At 42.4% G+C, this 19683-nt stretch overlaps 1 protein-coding gene across 1 annotated transcript in view; it reads left to right on the plus strand.

Moving 5' to 3' along the window:
- The window catches only part of MYO16 (myosin XVI), a 622320-nt gene that overhangs the window by 90052 nt on the left and 512585 nt on the right, over nucleotides 1-19683 (plus strand). The gene's annotated exons all lie outside the window — the stretch shown is intronic.

Consider the following 19683-nt stretch of genomic DNA (forward strand, 5'->3'; position numbering starts at 1 on the left):
CAAGCTCCCCTTCTGCATCTCCAAGCATCCTGTCCCCAAGCGCTCTAACCCTCACCCCTGCTGCTTAGTTCTGCCCTCTCCATGCAGCCGCTCACTAACTGCTGACACTGCTCTAGCTGCCACCCATTTCCTTTCAGTGACTCGTACACTCTGCCCTTCTCTGCATTCGGATCATCCAGTCCGACCTCCTCCACAGCTGACGGGTTTGTTGTAGGCATGCAACGGCCCGCATTAAATAGATTCAAAATTGGCTGATGTAGGTATCACAAGATAACTAAACAGAACATAGCCAGGGATTTGTTTTTGGCCCTGTGCTGTTTATTGTTTATATTAATGATCTGGACGAAAACATAAAATCATCATTGATAAAGTTTGCAGATGACAAACCCACATTATGGGAGTGGTAAGTAATGAGAAGGACAGATCACTGTGTATCTCTTGGCAAACTAGGTGCAAGCAAAAAATATGTATTTTATTATAGCTAAATGTATATATCTAGGAAATAGGAATGTAGACCTTACTACCAGGGAGGGGAACTTTGTCCTGCACAACAGTGACTCTGAAAAAGATTTGGAGATTTTGGTGGTCAATGTTCCCTCTATTTTTTCCATCCAGAGGAAGAATAAATTTTGTTGTGTGCACCAAGGCATGTATGAATAGAAACACATGCTGCCTAGTGTGGGTGGCTGTGGGCATTCTGCTAATCAGCTGAGCAGCACGTGAATCTCTCCTGGGTGGCTGCCCAAGCTCTCAGCTTACAGAGAACACCAGTGGCAATTAATCAGCTGAGCATTGTCTCCCAAGTTTCAGAGGGGTAGATGAGTTAGTCTGTATCTTCAAAAACAGCAAGAGTCCTGTGGCACCTTATAGACTAACTGATATTTTGGAGCATAAGCTTTCATGGGCAAAGACCCACTTCATCAGATGCCCATGAAAACTTATGCTCCAAAATATCTGTTAGTCTATAAGGTGCCACGGACTCCTATTGTCTCCTAAAGTGACATCGAGCTAATCATATCCTGGAATGCATAAACAGAAGAATCCCAAATAGGATTAGAGAGGTTATTTTATTACTGTTTTAGTCATTGGTGCACAGCTGCTGCTGGAATACAGTGTCATGTTCTGGTGCTCCCAGTTCAAGAAGTATTTTGAGAAATCAAAGAGGGTTCAGAGAAGAGCAGCAAGAATGGTTAAAGTACTATTAAGCATGCCCTATAGCGACAGACTCTCAGATCTCAATCTCTTTAGTTTAACAAAGAGAAGGATAAGGGATGACTTTATTACAATCTATAAATACCAAAGATGGGGATGAAATACTTAATAAAGGGCTCTTCAGTTTAACAGAGAAAGATATAACATGATCCAATGACTAGAAGTTGCAGATGACTTTGTGATATCCAGTTGGAATTTCTCTGTTTAACAGTGAGGCACATTAATTACTGCAAAATTTTCGCAACAGTTGTGATGGATTCTCCATCATTGGCAACATTTAAATCAAGATTGGATGTGTTCCTAAAACCTTTGCTCTAGGAATTATTTTGGATTATACATTTTTGTGCATTGTTCTTTGGCCTGTGTTATACAGGAAAGTAGACTCACCACAATAGTCACTTCTGTCCTTGGAATCTGTGACTCCAGAGGAGTAGGGCTGGGATCTGAGTGTTGTAGCTCTTTTCACAGCCCCTCTGTTTGACCTCTTCATGCTCCTGATACATTTGGGAGCTTGGCAGATGAACAGAGATGACAGCTGAAGAATCTCTGGAGCACAGTTGCCAGCCCTGCTCTGCCTACAGCTGCCCCACCCTGTGAGCCACAGGAAGTTTGCCAGGTGGGCAGTAGCAATTGGAAAACATCTGACAGCTGCACCTTTAAGAGCCCTGCGGCTGTCATCTTTTCCCCCTCTCTACCACCAGATCTGCTTGGGGAGGAGTAAAGAAGGCCAGGTGGTAGCATACAAAGCAGGATTAGGGGGCATGTACCTTACGGCCCTGCACCTCGTCATCAGTATTGTCTGATCAATTATTTTTTGTGCATTTTTCTTGAAGCTCCAATTCCTGGATTCAAGATAATGTGAGAATCTCAGCTTTCATGTTAAGGCTAAAAAGTAAGTTTCCAGCCTTCATTATTATAGAAAAAAGCTTAAAAATGTGACTCTCGAGCACACTCTACAGACTCAAGCCAAGGGCACGTCAAGATAACCCTTGATATTGGCAATAGGAGGTGAGGGATTCCAAGTGGAGAAGAAGAGAAGATGGTAGTTGAATGACATGGATGAAAGCACCTCTCAGCCATATAACTCCTGTTGTGAGCTGGGCTCTGTGTGTCACAGGGACATGGAACCTCATACTTTCCCTTAGACACCTGCAAGTCTCAGCTGTACCCACCCACTCCATGACACTTACTTACAGGTGTGCAGGTCTCTGTCCCACTCACATTGCTGCTGCCTCAGCTGATGAACTCCTGTGGCTTATAGGATAGAACAGGTGAAGATGAGAGCTGGAAACTTCATGTCTGAGAGGTATATAGCTGTCATTTGTGCCCTTCTGCCTGTCCCTCAAACATAGTGGGAAGCATATCTGAGTGCTGCAGGGCTGAGGCTTTTGAGGTGTAAGGGAGAAGGAGAGAGCCAGCAGTGACCAGCTGTTACAGGCAAGAGTAATTTAAGTTCAACACTGGGTTCTCTGAGTACAAACCACGCTGCACAGGTGTCTGTCAAACACAGGCAGCTTATTCCCTGACAAGTTTTAACAAAACCCCTTAACTAAAAAGCATGACAAGAAAGCAGCTCTTACATCCCTCCAGCAGCTGGGGACCCTGGTCAGCTGCAGACGAGTGGGAGTTCTCTAGTTTTCTGAGGCACTGGTGCCGTGGCCTCTCGGTGCAGTCCAAATTGCCATACTTTCTGTGCTGCCTTATGTTCAGATTTTTCCTGCCTTGCTGTACAGTTCCATCAGGTCACTTGTTACCATTTAAAGTATTTCCTTATTTGTTAGTTATAGATCTATCAGTACGTGTTCTGTTCCTTATTTTGCTTACGTGTGTTTGTTACATCTGGTTGCACTAGATCACATGTTTATTGCCTTTCCTTTATCCTTATCTATATGGTTGTGTCTGGACTAGCCCCCAACTTTGAAGGGGGTGTGGTATTTAGGATGTTGAGAGATTACTAATGAAGTGCTGTGGTGCATATGTGGCACTTCATTAGGCTAAATCTTCTACCGCAGCAACTTCGAAGTGTGAGACTTCAAAGTGCCAGATTGCGTGTAGCTGCAGGTCAGCTGTGGGTACTTTGAAGTATCAGGGACACTTTGAAGTATCCACAGCTACACCCAAACCAGCACTTCGAATTTTCACGCTTTAAGGCATGTGCACTGCAGAACTTCATCAGTAATCTCCCAATGCCCTAATTACCATGGCCCATTTGAAGTTGGGGGCTAGTCTAGACACAGCCTATATGTTCTGCTACAGTAGCACCACTGCTTATCTGGAGTGCTGGTTTTTCCTAAGGCATGTCCTTGGCTCATCAGATATGGGGGAGTGTGTTTCCAAAATACCCCTAAACTGTTGAGTACAAAGTTCTTTCACAAGTAACCCCTATACCAGCTCAGACGAGGAGTTGCCCCATGTGGCTCTGAACAAGGAGTGGCTTGGATTCATGTGAAACTCCACTCCACAGAGCCAAAAAACAAGACGTAATATTTTCTTAAATTTTAGAGCTCACCATATTTCATTTTCATATCCTTCCAGGTCCCTCTTCCCCCTGCCTTTGTGCAAAAAAGCATACCAGGACTTGAATTTTAAAATCAAATCATTTTGGAGAGTCTGATTATTAGAAAATACTCAACCAAATGGCCATGAATTTGCCAACATACCTTGGCCTGATATGTTAATATTCAAGCCACTTTTTTAATGGTGTAAGTGTGATTTGAAGAGGTTTCAAAATCAGGTTTACACAGAAATCCAGCCGCAACCTTAATTATGGAACCATAGTGAGCCAGAACCAGAAAGAGGAGAAATTATAGGCATGCACAAAATATCCCATGTTCCCCGGTTTTAGTATCTCTCCATAATTTTGCCTGCTTTTTGCATAGTTTAAGCTTTGATAAGTTCTTTGTTGAAAAGAAGTTTGAAATTTGCTGCTCACTTTGCGTTCAATGTAGCATGAAACCATCTCTAGGCAAAGCATCCAGTCCCAAAAAAACTTTTAATGAAGTGCTTGCTTCAAAACTTATAATTAGGATCATCAAGTGTTGAGGTTACTTAGTATAGGTGATATTTTTCCTCTGGTCTAAAAGTAACCTCTGGAAATATGTAACGAACTTGTGTTAATGTACAGTTAAATGCGCATACAGTTAAAATCATGGAAGGACCAATCTAAGCAGGTGCTCAGAACTCCTAATTTTCACTGACTTCAGTCAAGGCCACTCAGTATCTTTCAGAATTAGACCCAAAGTCAGGAAGTGGAAAAATTAAGTCTCTCTTGAAGTTATACATTCAGATGTGTCAAATTAGCATTACAAGATCCTATATTGTCTCTGAATGTGACAGGAATATGTTGATAATGACAGTGAAAATTGTTTTTAGAACAAAGAAGTTCTACAGCAGTTGTTCAGTACAGTTCCAAAGTTCACACTCAAGTTCCACATGTATGAAAAAATGTCATGCAAATTACCCTTGATGTACTGTGTCGTTCTTGGGCTTCCTTTTTAAAAGTATCGTTTGAGTCATTTCTCAATAACCAATTTCGCAATAACTTAAAAGGTTTGCTCTTGTTCCTATTAAAGTTGATGGATTCCCATTGAATACTGTGGTGCAAATACACTTGTTCACAATTTGAGGTTCAGCACCTGCTATATTACAAGCAATGCTGTATGGCATCTTCCTCATTTGAGGATTTTCAGCATCCTATCACAGCGTGAAGATCCCAGCATCATATATTTTAGCTGGCAGGAGGGATATAACTTTTGTTCCCAGTCATGTCTGCAAGAGGTAATGTCACATCAGTGGGGTCAACAGCCACCCCAGGCCCTGAGCAAGGTGGTAGGATGGCCTGCCTGTGTGTCCTGGAAGGAGTGGGCCAAGGGCAGAAGGGAAGGTGCGCTTAGAGAAAGAGACTGTTCTCCATGGTGACAGATGGCAGAACAAGGAGTAATGGTCTGAAATTGCGGAGGGAGACATGTAGGTTGGATATTAGAAAAAGCTATTTCACCAGGAGGGTGGTGAAGCACTGGAATGCATTACGTAGAGGAGGTGGTGGATTCTCCATCCCTCAAGGTTTTTAAGTCCTGGTGTCATGGCTCCTTCCCCACTCTAGCAAGATAAATGCAGAAGTGGGAGCCAGCAAAAGTACCTCCAAAAACTTATCTAACAGGTTTTGGTATAAACTTCCCCCCAAAAATCCTAAAAACCTTACATTTTGGGGATAAAATTTGGTGCCACCACCCAAGTAATAATAAGGAAACCAGGGAGAGACTACTTGGGAAATCTCAGCTCCAAAAGTAAAAACCAGGACACAAACATTACCCAATACCAGGTTAATAAAAAGAAAAAGAAAGAACTTTTATTATTACAACAATATTCGTGTTGCAATCCTCAGGACTAGATGGAAGAGTCACAAAGTAAAACACATGGTGAGTCTCCACCGGGGGCCTAGAACTTGGTTACAAGGAGAGTAAAAGAACATTTCTAAAAAGTGCGCAGACATCAGATCCCACTTCCCAACCCGTGAAACAATAAAGCCTAACGGATCTATCTAAACTTTACTCTACTTACAGAAGATTGGAGGGGCTGTTCTTGGAGAGAGATATTCTGTGGCTCTCTCCCGCGTGGCTGGAAAGAAGAAGCAAGAACAGAGAACAGAAGAGGGAGGAGCCGAAATTCAATTCTTACCTACATTCCTATAGGCCAACCCCACCTGGCTAAGGAGGTTAACCCTTTTACTCCCAGGCTGCTGGCTAACCCTCATGATCATGACACCTGGCTTGACATAGTCATGGCTGGGATGATTTAGTTGGGGTTCATCCCGCTTTAGGCAGGGGGCTGGACTCGATCACTCCTGAGGTCCTTTCCAGCCCTAGGGTTGTATGTTTCTATGATTCTGAGCCTCCCTTCCCTAGCCATGCAGAACAGCGCTGCTGCAGCAGTTCAAAGGCGTCCAGAGTTCCAGCTGCCACTGCCAACGTAGCCGTGGTGGTGGCTGGAGTTCTGGGCCCCTTTAAAAGGCTGGGTTTCTGTGCCCCTTTAAAAGGCTGGGCTTCTGTGCATCTGCCTCCTTTGTTCCCCTGCCTCCTGTCGGCAGGCCTATATCACACTAATTTCCTCAAACTTTCTTAAGGAAAGACACCCATGAAGATTCTAAAGGCAGTCAGGAAAAAACATTTCATAACCACCAATATTTTTCTTTGCGGTCACATTTATGGTACTTCGTGGTGTATGTGCGGATGTGCACTTTTTATGTATCTATTAATATTTAAAAAGAAAGTATGGTTATTATTATACTAGCAAAAATGATAGTAGAATAAACTATTTGTATGATAGAAGCAAATGACCATTGAAACAGAAGAATTAAAATAGGGGTATCATTCACAGTGGGACAAGGGGAAGGCAGTAGCCCCCCACCACTGTTTGTTTGCCTCAGACTTTTCATAGGTGAGTGTGCTCCATTATGTTGTCCACTCTCTCTCCTCCCACTTGGTTTCCACCACCAACATCACAGGAAATAATATATTTTGACCTATCTTTGAAGAGGAAAATAAGTTCATAAGAGATTCTAGATAGTTTCTAAGTAATTGATGAATACAATGTGTAAGTTTCCCATACATTTTTATAATGCATATAAATCAGTTTCCATCTTGGCTCCATTTTTACTGAGTGTAGAAAGGTTGCTTATGTTTGCAGCCATATTAATGGAATGTGCAGTAATTGTACAAAACAGCCTTACCCCTTCCTTGTTCATGTGCAACTCATTTTTCTGCAGAGTTGTGGAATTTGCTCTATATTTTTATGTCCGAACTTTAGCTGGCCAAACACAGAAAACTGACCTGACTTTTTCTACTACTATTTGCAGGACCTGATTAGCCCTCCTTCCTATGCTTTTCACTTATCCCCGTTCTCAACAATCATTTCAGATTGCCTGAAGCTTTCGCTAAGTTTGAAAACAACTACTGTCAATCTATTTTTCAAAAGTCCCTACCTGTCTGTTTGTTAGTCGCTTTGGTATCAACTCTGATGCCTTTATTCCCTAAAAAAGATTCTGGGAGAAGGCAATTTTCCTGATCACCTCTCTCCACACAGCCTCTTTGGCTGTTTTCAATCTGTCCTCGAGTCCTTCTATAACACTATGAAAATGCCCTTCTCTGGGTGGTTAAAGGTCTCCTTTTCTTGTCCTTTCACCTGACCTTGCTGGCATTTTGGTTTTTTTTGCTCACTCTCTCTTGCTTGAGTGTCCCCAAGCTGGTGTTTGTAGTACACTCTTCTTTATGTTTGTCAGACCTGTTGACTGCTCCTTTTGTTCCAAAAACAGTTCACATTTTCCCCGTCTTTCCTTTCATGGTCAAATGCCCATTTCTCATCAGCTTCTGAGCTCTCATATTAGCAAAGGGAGGGAAGAGAGAGAGAGAAAGGGAGGGGAACAAATGTGATTTTGCCGCCTTCCTTGTGGCCCCTCAGTTTCTGGAGATGGCTGGGGACCAGAGCAGTTTCCAGCCTCAGGGATACTAATGTACTGATACATGCAAACACTCATCATCAGCTGCTGCAACAGTCAAGGCTAGTTAGAGGCTACTTTTCCTTCCTTGCTCCCTTCCCTTCCATGGCCATGCTTTCATCGCCTTTCTGCATGCTATGGAAGGGAAGAGAGCATTAGCGCCAGGGTTCATGAGAATAGGTGCCAGAATACAGCCATTCTCTTGGCTCTGTGCCACCTGAGGAAGTTCTCTGTATCAGGAGGATTCCTTAGGAAATGTCTCTGTTTTGCTGGTTGTCCTTGCATAAAAGAACAGGGCCTGTGGTAGAAGCTAGAGTCAGGCTGCTCTTTGTTTAGAAAATTCATATCTTCAAGTAACCCCATGTCAATTAATTTTTTTCCCTCACATATGTAATTTTGTAATTCTGCTTATCTCCACCATGGCTATAGCTACACGAGAAGCTTCTGTCAAAAGTAATGTCTGTCAACAGAGTTGTGTTGACAGAAACTCTACTGACAGAGTGTATCTACACACAAAAGCAGATCTACAGCAATCCACTCTGTTGACAGAGAGCAGCCAGAATGCCCTGCCCTCTGTCGACAGAATGGTTGACTGGAAGCTCTGCAAACAGGGCTGCACATTGAACCAGAAGCCCTCTCTTTCAACAGAAGCATTATTCCTCAAATTTTCAAAAGATAGTGCTGTCAAGACAAATGCAGAGTTCTGTCGAGACTGTCCACAGAATGCTCTATGTGTGTAGATGCTCCCTGAGTTATGTCAACAGAAGGCCCATTCTGTTGACAAAACTCTCTAGTGTAGACACAACCTATGAGAATAACCCTAGAATTCATAGTGACCATGAGTCAACCTCTGCTAGATAATAGAAGTTACAATTGGAAACCAGTTATTAAGATACCTTTCTGTCAGTGCAGGAAAGTTCTGCAGCACATTTGCTAGCCTATCATTCAGTCCAGTTTTAAGTGGACAGAAGCCAAAAACCAAAACCAACAACAACAAAAAAGAAAGCCAGGAATTCCTCAGCAGTGTCCCAGTTGGCCTGACAGCAGGCAGCGAGGCATTTTAAATGGTGAGAGACTGTGACAGTGAGAGAGTCATCCAAGAAAAGAGCAGGTGAGAGATGCCTGAGAAAGAAAGGAGACGCTAACGTAGAAGGAGCCCAGAAACTGTACTAATGCAGAAAGCCATTGAGGAAAATAAAAGGATGTTGTTGGTGTAGTCTGACTAGAGCTGGGGAACCCCTGCTGAGTAACAGGAGCATTTGTGCAGAGGTCCTTTAGAAATAAGAAGAGAAAAGAGGTTGGTGAGGTGAAGTTGAGCCTGGAAGAGTGGGTGGATACTGTAGGATGAATCCCTAGCAACATGGCAAGAGGGAAACTGAACTCAAAAAAAATGTCACTTATGCTGGAAGATAAGTCCCAGGTTCAGGGGAGGGTAGGACTGAACTCATAGGCAGAAAGCCTGGTGAGTGGAATAGTGTGGGAAGACCCATTGCATCAGGACTGCTTGAGGGGTGGAGTGCAGAAAGCTGAGCTAAAGACAAAGGATTGATCCAGAACAAATGTTCCCTGAGCAGGGCTGGGATTTACATGAAGGTATGCCTGGCTGAGCAGAACACTAGAGAATTCTGTTGTGGGAGGCCTGATCTGTGGATAACAAGGAAACATAGCAAGAAACTCACAAAACAGGGAACTCTCAGGTGAATGGCCTGGAGAGCAGGGCTCTGGAATGTGGGCTGAGAGAAAGTCTGAGAAATGATGTTTCAGGTGAAGGAATAGTAAACTGCTATAAACTTGTTGTACTTTGAGATTTTGGAGACAACGGTTTCATCTGGATGGACAATTGAACACATACAGAAATCAGTTAAGCCCTGAGGCTGACTGTTTGAATTGAACACAGAGAGAATGTGTCCTTTTAATAGCCAGATCAAGGGAGAATAGATGTAGGCACCACAGTCATGTTATGGACTGATGTATGGGGGTCTCCACCTTATCACACTTTTCCACAATCATTTCAAAAAGTTAACCTGATACTCTGTCTGAATCTTCCTTTCAATTTCTAATTATAAGCGTTCTGACCATCACAAATACTTTCTTCCTTGTAGTAGTGATTTTGCCCTTCAATTATCTATAATGTTATCAGGTCACACTTTCAGTGTTACTTAAATAATAACCTACGAAGCACAAATAAGAGCTTTTGTCTGTAAGACACAGAATATTTGTTTCTGCCCCAAAGAGACTGCAGTCTAAATAAATACACAATAACAAAAGTACTACAGGAAGACTCCAAGGGTGCTAGCTTAGACTGATCTTGTTAAGAATATTTAAATGAATGATTATGAAAGGCAATTAGTGCATCTTTTACCTATGGGTAAGACACTGAGAAAGAGGTGAGTTTGAGGAGATATCTGAAGGGCACATGGGAGTGAGCACAGACACCTGGGGAGAACTGCACCATGGAAAAGAGGTCTAAAGGAGAGAATAAGGGGAGGAGGTAGAAGGAGGGTGATAACCAAAGGTGGCAAAGGGAGGGTGATAATGATTGGAGCTGAGATGTAAGCAAGGTTTTGAAAGAGAAGCTGAGATACTTGCATTTAAAACGGAGATCAAAAGAACGAGAAGTCCTGTGGTACCATAAAGACTAACAGGTATCTTGGAGCATAAGTTTGTGGGCAAAGATAAAAGCTTATGCTCCAAGGTATCAGCTAGTCTATAAGGTGCTTCAGGACTTCTCATTGTTTCTGACACTGCTACCCCTCTGATAGAGATCAAAAGGAATCCATTGGAAGGGTTCCAACAGTAAGATCAAGGTTAGATCATTGGCTAGTTCTAGTTCTTGCTCTTCAGATCACATATTGTGTTCTATGTGATTTAAAAATTATCTCTCTCTGGAGATTACTTACGCACGCTAGCAGCAGAAAGCTCATGCTGTTGCACAGGTGTAATGTGTAAAGTTGTATAAAGCCAAAATGTGGGTTTTGTTTCCTTGCTCTGTGTTGTGCTGAACAGTGTTGCTGTTTGTGCATGTTCCCCAAAGTCTGTGCTTCCCCCAACAGAGCTGGCCCCTGCTTGGACGTACAACTGCCTCTTTGTTATCCCGTGTAGCTGTTATTCCTGCCTTTTCTGCTCAACTGTTGAATTCCAATAGCCGCAGAACCTTTGTACTTGAACATTCCATCTGGTTCTCATGGGCACAGTGGTAACTGAAATGGTGATATTCTGAACAAAAAGAGCCCTCAGCCTTGACTGTAAATGTTTTCTTTGCTTCACACTCGGTCAACAGATATTCTAGGCTTCATAGTGACACACAGATGAGTGTCAATCTTGTCACTTTATTTCTATAGACAATACCATTTTTAACCCATACATATGCAGATGAAGTTCTTCATGAAAATGGTATCCTGTGATGCTGATTATTCCAAGAACTGAGTGAGGAATTTTTCATTTTTGGAGGTGTACGAGATATGCACAAACATTTCTTCTTTTCAGTTCTTGCATTCTAACTGAAAATATTTTCATCTCCACACTTCTCATTGTTAAAAGGTAGCTTTCTGGTACGGTAAATAGTTTGTATGTATAATGTTATCCCTCCATCTTCTCTCTTGCTTCTGTCCTATACAGACTATTTTTATATCTCCCCAGTTAAAGCTGCCAAGCAAATGAAGCTCCCAGGCTGCCCCATGCCTCCAGGTGCCAGGAACGGGACTGCCACCCTGCAGGAGAGCTCTTTGGCTGCCCCATGCCTCCAGGCACCAGGATTGGATGGGGTTGCTGCCTCATGGGAGAGCTCCCTGGCTGCAGTGCTCCCTAGTGGTGGCAGTGGCTGGAGCGGGGCACTAGAAAGGAGGCTGTCCTGTGGTAGGGATTTGGGTTACCTCCCTGCAGTGATGTCTCTGGCGGCAGGGGCAGCTGTTCTGTGGAGGGGTTGCCCAGCACTTCTGGGGCATCAGGTCCCCCTTAAAATCTTAGGGAGGGGGACAAAACACACTACCCTCCCCTCAACGTACCCTTCTTATCTCTATGGCAGGGCTCGTTGATCTCTCTCCTGCTGCTGCCTGTACTGGCTAGTCGGTACATGCTGGCTGGCCAGCTCCTGATTGATTTCACCTGCAGCTGCACTGAACTGGGGAAAGGGCAGCTCAGCTGGGGAGTGAATAATATGGGACAATTAGCTTTTTTTTTTTTTGTTAAAAAAATCTCACAGGTTTTCCATGTTGTCTTCTAAATGCCAGTTGCCAGCCATTTAGTAACATTTCTAGTTTCTTTTTGGGGGTTCTTATGCTTTTGTCTTAGCGTACAGGCCCTAAGATTGTGATTTTTCTTCTTTGTTTCAGCACAATACCCTCTACTGTCCTACTATGTATGTTGGAAGTACCCACTGGATTATTAGAGTTCATGCAAAATTCTTTTTCTCCACTTTCTTTTCATCAGTTTAAAGCCTGCTTACCAGGACTCGCTGTTTTGGAAACCAGGTGTTGGAACCTCTTCGGCTAAAGTGAAGTCTGTGAGACTGAAACAGGATGTTATCATAAAATGTTCCAGTGTTCTGTCAAACCAAAACTCTGCTTTCTTTACCATTAGCATTTGCTTTATCAATCTTCTTCTTTCTTTGTGCTTAGCACAAGAGGTATCTCTGAAATTACCTGTATGAATCTATCTTCAGTTCTTTCCCCATGTCCCTGAAGAGACTGATCATATTAAATCCTTCTTCACTTTCTAAAATCTTTGCTGGGTTTTGAAATAATTGTTCTTGCTTTAATCCCATCTTAATGTCTGTATTTTTTAAAAAATACTACATACTGTATTTCAGACTGCTGTGGTAATTCTGTTCACTAGCTTAGAGCCTGACAATATTATCCCTGTCTTCATTCACTATCACTAGCTCTCTGTCCATTTTCCAAATCCAGTTCTTAATTTTCATCCTGGAGTTCAAGACTTGATAATAAAATCCAGAAGCAAAAATACCGAATTTTTATAATGAAGCAGACACCACGGTGGGTCATGAAAATTAAGTTAAAAAGCTTACAGGACAATGATGATAATATTCCATCAGAATGCATGTCTGTGTCTTTTATCCCCTCACACCATTTCGTAAGGGGAGAATATGATCTCCAAGAAATTAAATATCTTTTCTTGGCATTGGCAGCCATCATTGTGGAAGATTTTGTTCTTGTCCCCCAAAACCTAGTAGTGTTGATGTTTTTAATCAGAATTATTGAGGTATTCTAGAACTCCTTTCTTTTAGTCTCCATCATCATGGACTCTTCTTGTATTTAAAAAAAAAATCTGCAAGTCCTCTTGTTGATGTCCTTACAGGTAATATCACAAGGAAAATTGTAGTCATACACTGATAACTAATTTCTTCAGGTAGAAGCAAAATTTGTGGCTGTGCCTTTGGCATGGCTAGAACCTTGGGTCCAGGAAATCAGACTTGCTGCAGAGCTGGGAAGATGCAGTTTGTATGTTGATGGTGGCACTCTCCTCCTTACCACCTCCAGGTCATGGGATCTCCTGCTTCTATTTGCTGTCTTCAGGTACTGTTTCCCTGGCTTTTCATGACTTCCTCCTGTACTCTTGTCTATTTGAGGAGCTACCAATGGAGGCCCAGTTTATCTCTCCTTCCATTACCCTTTACTGTCACTGTTATCTTTGGAGATGTAGGAAGAATGTGACAGGGTAATCTCCACTTGTAAGGGTGGTGCCATCTTACCAATTCCTGCCATGTGGCATGGACATTTAAGATTTTGTGACTATTTCAGGCATGCAGAGACTTAGAAAATAGAACTTGTAATGGGGAAGTGGTCTTGGAATAAGTAGTTTGGGAAGATATACACTAACACATTTATGTGGTGATGAGCTACCTCTCTAATGTTTGAGAGACTGTCATTTAGAGTTTCCTTAAAGACTTGGGGCCTGGATCTCTGCAGAATGGGTGAGACAAGATGTCTGAATGCTTACTGGTCCACCTTGTTAGAACCTTACAGGACAGCCAATAAAATCTGAACTATTAGTCATTCCTCATGAAATAGACCTGCTCTTTACACTATTGATATGTTAAAAATGGCATATTTGCATACAGGACTCACTGGCATAAGTTAGGACAAGGGGACAAGCACATATAGGCTACGTCTACACGTGACGCCTACATCGAAGTAGCCTATTTCGATGTGGCGACATCGAAATAGGCTATTTCGATGAATAACGTCTACACGTCCTCCAGGGCCAGCAACGTCGATGTTCAACATCGACGTTGTGCAGCACCACATCGAAATAGGCGCTGCGAGGGAACGTCTACACGCCAAAGTAGCACACATCGAAATAAGGGTGCCAGGCACAGCTGCAGACAGGATCACAGGGCGGACTCAACAGCAAGCCGCTCCCTTAAAGGGCCCCTCCCAGACACAGTTGCACTAAACAACACAAGATCCACAGAGCCGACAACTGGTTGCAGACCCTGTGCATGCAGCATGGATCCCCAGCTGCAGGAGCAGCAGCCAGAAGCCCTGGACTAAGGGCTGCTGCACACGGTGACCATAGAGCCCCGCAGAGGCTGGAGAGAGAGTGTCTCTCAACCCCTCAGCTGATGACCGCCATGGCGGACCCCGCTATTTCGATGTTGCGGGACGCGGATCTTCTACACATGCCCTACTTCAACGTTCAACTTTGAAGTAGGGCGCTATTCCCATCCCCTCATGGGGTTAGCGGCTTCGACGTCTCGCCGCCTAACGTCGATGTTAACATCGAAATAGCGCCCAACATGTGTAGCTATGACAGGCGCTATTTCGAAGTTAGTGCCATTACTTCGAAGTAGCGTGCACGTGTAGACACGGCTATACTGTGTCCTTTCTCATAACAGCACCAGAAGAATCCTCTGAGCCTGAGGAATAATATGGGGTGAGAAAGGGTCTAAAGGAAAGAGAAGCTGGCTACAGTTCTGCAACTGGCCTAGGTTACAACCCTGTTCCATGGAAAGCAGATGGGAACACTTAGCTGAAGAGATGGTGACTATTTAAAGTGCAACCCCAGATCCCTGAAAGGGATAGAGAGGGCCTACTGAACAGGGGCAAAAGAGCAGACTGGAACTCTTATGAGGACCCACAGTGTCTTTGACTTGCGGTGACTAACCAAGTGAGTTAAACTTTGCAGAAAGACTTAATAACTCAGACCCCAGGAGGAGGGTACATGTTTCAAACCGAGCCAATCTGGATAACTGAATGAAACAACTTAAAAGGGTGTTGAGTATAGAGCACCTTAAGGTGGGGCCTCAACAGAGTATGTGGGAAGGCAGCAACTATCTTCCCCCCAAAAGGCTGAAAGGAGAAACACTCCTGCTGCTGTCATCCTTGTTAAACCATGGGCCAAAACGAGATAACATCTTATGAGGTATTATGTACCTGTCTCTTCCAGCTAACATACCAAGCCTCACCAAATTCTGTCTAGTTCTGTACCTAAGTTTAGCTCCACTGGGAGCAGAAGCAAATACATTTGGCCCCTTTTACTTTCCTTTGGGAAAGAGAAATGCAAGAAAGATTACCAACACACTGAATAAAGCAGTGTTGTTGGCAAAACAGGTGGAGAGAGAAATGGGTGAAGGGAGGCAGAAGAAAAAAGAGGATTTCCCTTGAAAGTCTCCTACTACTTCTACTGCTTAACCCTTATACTCCATGTGGAGCATAGGTCATCTACAAGTCTCCTCTACTTCACTCTGTCTTGGGACAAAACTTCTAGGTGGCTCCAGGAGTACTCAGTTTTTGTCCTTCAATCTCAGTAGTTTTCTGAGAGTGGCCTAGCCATCCCCGCTTTCTCTTCTTGATTTCAATTTCAATTGGTTCTTGTCCTGATCTGTTCCAAAGCTCCTCATTTGTGACAAAGTCTTGCCATTTAATGAGAAGGATACACCTCAGGCATCTGTTTATGAATTTCTGTAGCCTGTGAATTGAAGACTTTTTAGTACACCAGGTTTCGCATCAAGACAAGAGCACACTCTTCACATTTGTGTTGAAGATCCACAGTTTCATCTGCACAGATATTATTTGTGAACTCCATATGGGACAAAGTCTTGAATGCAGTTGTTGATTTCCCTGTCCTGGCTTTGATATCCTTATCTGTTCCTTCATTATACCTATAATAGTCTCCAAGTAGGTGAACTGTTCCACATCTTCCAGGTCATCCCCTCCCTGTGTGATGGTGGTGTTATTGGACTGGTGGATTCTCATTGTCTTGGTCTTTTCCTTGTTAATGCTGAGTCCAGTCACTGAGTCAGTTTTTTTTTCTTGTGCTGTGAACTTTTCTTTCATGCTTTTTTGTTGGTGTGAAAGGAGGGAGCCATCATCAGCAAATCAATGTCCTCTAGCTGCTTGAAAAGTGTCCCCTCAATGCCTTGTGGATGGCCATCTGTTGTCCTGTTCATAATCCAGTCAACTGTGATCAATAGGAAAGGTGAAAATAGGCACCCTTGTTGCGCTCCCGACAGCATGTTGCAGGATTCTGTCAAGACACCATTGTGAACAACTTGGCATGTTGAGGGTTGATAGGCTGAATGAATCGAGTTAATGATTTTGGATGGGATGCCGTGATGTTGCAGCAGTTGTCACAAAGTATCTCTATCAACGCTGTCAAAGTCCTTTTAAAAGTCTGAGAAGGTTATGCACAGTGGGGAGTTCCACTTGAGCAACAGTTCTATGGTCACTCTGGGAGTTGCTAATTGGTCAGTACAGGGTCTCTTGCTTTGGAAACTGGCTTTGTTCTTCCCTGAGATGTCTATCGGTTTCTGTCTTCATCTTCTCCAAGAGAATCCTATTGAACACTTTTCCTGGAATAGACAGTATTGTGAGGCCCCTCCAGTTCTTGCATTCCTTCAGGTTGCCTTTCTTGGGAAGCTTGGTAAGGTAGCCGTGTTTCCAGTCTTGTGGGATCTCTACAGTGTCCCAAATTTTCCCAAATGGATTGTACATCATGTTGACTGATGTCTCACTACCTGCCATGATTGCTTCTGTGGGGATGTTGTCTGGATCAGGTGCTTTTCTGCTTTTCAGATGGACAATGACTTTTCTGATTTCTTCTTTTGCAGGTCTGCTGCTGTTAATTTGTAGCAGTATATTTGCAGGTGGGAACTCGGCAGGTTCCATGTGGGCATTGGCCTGCTAAACCTAGGGTTGTGAGCTCAGTCCTTGAGGGGGACATTTAGGGACCTGGGGCAAATAGATTAAAAAAAAATCTGTCAGGGATGGGGATAAGCGAGTGGAGGGGACTGAACTCGATGAACTCTCAAGATCCCTTCCAGTTCTATGAGGTAAGTATATATCCATATATGAGACCCTGTCAAGTCAGTTTCATGTAATTCACATCAGCCAAATCCTTTAGGATTTGGTCAGGCCTAGCTGAGAAACATTGCACAAAATATGGTTTCTTCATCAGGTAGGCTGTGCAGTCAGTGACTAGGAACTAATGCCTTGCAAGAATCTATACGTGGTGTGGCTCATCCTTCACTGTACAGTCCTTCACTGGTGAGCTTAATCCTGTAAAAGATTATCTGTGCCATGGCAAAGAGTTGATAGTATAACCATGGACTGTTTGCCTACTGTAATTTGTGAAAACACATATGGAATTTTCTCTGTGTTATCCGGTGAAGCAGTGCTTTATATAAATTAGTGATGCAATGCAACTGTAACATGTAAAGGAAAATATCAAGCTTTGTTGTTCTAACTGGAAGTGATGCAAATAGTGAACTTCTGTTGTGTTTTTGAAAGAGTAGCGCTGGTGTTTTCTCATTATTCAAACCGCCTTCAAATAGGTCAGCATATATTCATCAATTTTTACAGCCTTAAAAAGTGAATAAAATACTCTAAGTCTAAGACTACCAAAAGGACGCTTTTTTGTAACATTAGAAAACGCTAAGGCTAAGTCTACACTAGAGAGTTTTGTCAACAAAACTCATGGAACGTCTATGCACAAAATGCATTTCATCGACAGTCTGCTGACACAACTTGGCACGTCCGCAAACAAAGTTCTGCCTCTTCCTGAAGAGGAAAAATGCCTTTGTTGACAGTTTCGGTCATCACAAAAAAAAAAAAAGAAAAAACATGCAGGTGCCCCTTCTGATTAGCTGAGAGCCCTGTTTGCTGAGCTTCCGGTTGGCCCTTCTGTCGAAAGATTGGCCAGGCAGTCTGGTCTCTCTCTGTCAATAGATTGGATTGCTCTTTTGGTCTGCTTTTGTGTGTGGATATGATCTCTCAAAAGATGTTTTGCCAGAAGATCTCTTCTTATAGTAAATTCTGTCGACAGCTGTAGTGTAGATGTAGCCTAAATGAACAACAAAATATTTATACAATACAGTATATCAATGTTTTGGTACAACAAAAGGTACCAAAACATCATTTTGGACAATGTTTTTGTTTACTTCTATGTTGTATGAAATATTTCCATGATTTTTTTTTCTATAAGATGTGAGCCTATAACTCCTGTGTTGTATGAAATATTTCCATGATTTTTTTTCTATAAGATGTGAGCCTATAACTCCTGTCATGAAAGAGAAAAGATACAAATTGTGCAACTCTGATGCAACATCCAATTTTTTTAAAAGAGTTTATATCACCAATAAAATGTCTAAGGTAGTTACACAGCCTGTCATAACACATTTCATAGATAAAGATAAAATATTTTTTAAAAATTTTCAGTGCTCTTATCAAAGCTTATAAATCTGCACATGACATGGAATTTGCTATTACTCCAATCTCTTTTGTCAAGTCAGCAATATGTTTTTTCCAGGAATATTCATTTCAGTGAATACATTTTTAACATGAATTTTATTTTCTACATTTGCAGAAGTTTTCCGTCATTATAAGACATTTTCATGAAACTGTCCCAAGCAACACGTGAGTCATCAAAACATTTGAAATCAAGTTTAATTTCAGTTGTGTATGGTCCCAATCCAACAAAGGACTTAAGCATGTACTCAGCTTTTACCATGTGACTAGTCCTGTTGAAATCAGCATATCCTTCAGAGCTTTGCTTCATTAGGACCTGTGCTTAGAAACACTGTGTCAATATTTTTGAGTATTCAGAAACTGTACTTAGGTTTGATCCATGTCTGGTGTAGCCTTGGTAGAGCTCCTACTCTTGTTCATTTTTTTTCCCTCCCTATATCCAGAAATCCCTTTTTTCACTTCCTACCCTCAGTCTAGAAACGAAAGACATGTACAAAGGCCAGTACATCAATAGTTTTGCAAATTCATTAGAGTTATCATCTGAAATACATCAAATTTTAACTGCCTGTAAAAATTTCATTGTTCTTTCTTCACTACATCTCAAAAATCCTCATTCTTTCTCTCTGTTTTAACATTAAAATCCTTACTTATGCCTTGGTCTTTTTCCAGTATAAGTACTGTAACCTTCTCTAGCCTGACAATCTACCCTGGCCCTATCCAATAGGACTAATGGGGAAAAATTTCTGTTTTGAGATAGATTTTGAGGCTTGGAACTTTTCATTCTTTATCAGAACAAGACTTTCTGGAATATCTCAAAGAGAGAGAGTAGACCCAATATACGCTATAGCATAGAAGTAAAGGCACTCACCCGGTATGTTGAAGACCCAGTGGTATGTCCTTGCTCTGTTACAAGGTTTGGTTTTGATGAATCAGCATTTTCTGACTACAAATATTTTGTTGAAGAATTCCTAAGCAGCTTTACTTTCCTATCTATTGAAAGTGCTACAGCTAAAGTAATTTTCCTTTTTCTCCATTTTGACCATGTCACTTCTGTTTTAAAAATGCCTGCAAGGTGTTCCTTTCACCTCTGTCCCAAATTTAACTTCCACTTGTTATCCTCAAGGCTCCTCATATCTCTACAAATGTCCATAACTCTGTTCTCATTTATTCCCATTTTCCCCTTCGTTCCCTTCACTTTATGATCATGACTCTCCCGAAATCACTCTCTTAAGATTCTTCTTTGTTAGTCCTGCCATGAGTGCAGGTGACTAGGAT

This window comes from Carettochelys insculpta, chromosome 1, assembly GCF_033958435.1.
Source record: "Carettochelys insculpta isolate YL-2023 chromosome 1, ASM3395843v1, whole genome shotgun sequence".
In the NCBI taxonomy this organism is placed as follows: domain Eukaryota; kingdom Metazoa; phylum Chordata; order Testudines; family Carettochelyidae; genus Carettochelys; species Carettochelys insculpta.